Below are 871 nucleotides of genomic sequence, written 5' to 3' on the forward strand. Positions count from 1 at the left end.
ATGAATTAAAGTCTTATTCATATTACCCAGCAAATATCAATGAATAACCGTGATCCATTGTCAGTGACCAATACAGACAGTGGAAGTAAAAACAGCTAAGTGGCTAACTGTGTGTTTTACATTACATCATATAGGTATTTGTACTTTTTTTACCAACTCACAAAGCTCTGCGATTGTTGAAACGTCTTCCTGGTGTCCTGTGGTAACCTTCCTTAAGATGTTCCAAGTAATATCTTGTTTTTCTATTCAACATTTATTTTTGGGGCGCCAGGACGATCGATCACTAGCTGCCCCGTGTTGTAAAAATTGTGCTTCCGAAATCTCTTGATGTAGATTCCGCAGAAGACGGGACACTCGCCACATCTGCTGTGCCAAACAAAGCAGAAGCCCTTTTTATTAGGTCAGGTGAAGACCACGTGGTGTGTGTGTGGGAAACATGCTCTTCAGTCAGAGGTTCATCATCTGCTGTGTCTTACACATTCACACGTGTTCTGTGGAGCTTCTTATAGTTTGAACGTATTTGGGATAATAACAATTATTATCCCAAATACGTGTTAGTTATTGTTGTTAATAATCTGTCACCGAAGAGCATGATGGGTAAAAGGGGTGGGGTTTAGGAATTACTGCTGTGTCCAGGTCATGTGTGTAAATCAACAGGAACCAGAAAAACAACTTTGTTACAGCTGAGACGGACAAAGCCACGGGTGAAGCTGATATGATGCAATTAAAAGGCGACTATGACACATGACCTTGAATGAAATTTGGGATTTGAAGATTGTTGGAATTGTCGAAATTGTTTTACACATTTTACTGACAAACTGTTACATATTACACTTTAGATTTTACATTTTAGTCTTTCCAAAGTGCCGGA

The 871-nt window shown here is 39.3% G+C and overlaps 1 non-coding gene across 1 annotated transcript; it reads right to left on the reverse strand.

Annotated features, from left to right (window-relative positions):
* Window positions 1-260: 260 nt before the first annotated feature.
* LOC133011244 (U11 spliceosomal RNA) lies at window positions 261-395 on the reverse strand. Its single transcript, XR_009680731.1, has one exon. It is a non-coding gene; the product is annotated as a U11 spliceosomal RNA (small nuclear RNA).
* Between the last annotated feature and the right edge of the window lie 476 nt (window positions 396-871).

This window comes from Limanda limanda, chromosome 9 (assembly GCF_963576545.1).
Source record: "Limanda limanda chromosome 9, fLimLim1.1, whole genome shotgun sequence".
NCBI lineage: Eukaryota > Metazoa > Chordata > Actinopteri > Pleuronectiformes > Pleuronectidae > Limanda > Limanda limanda.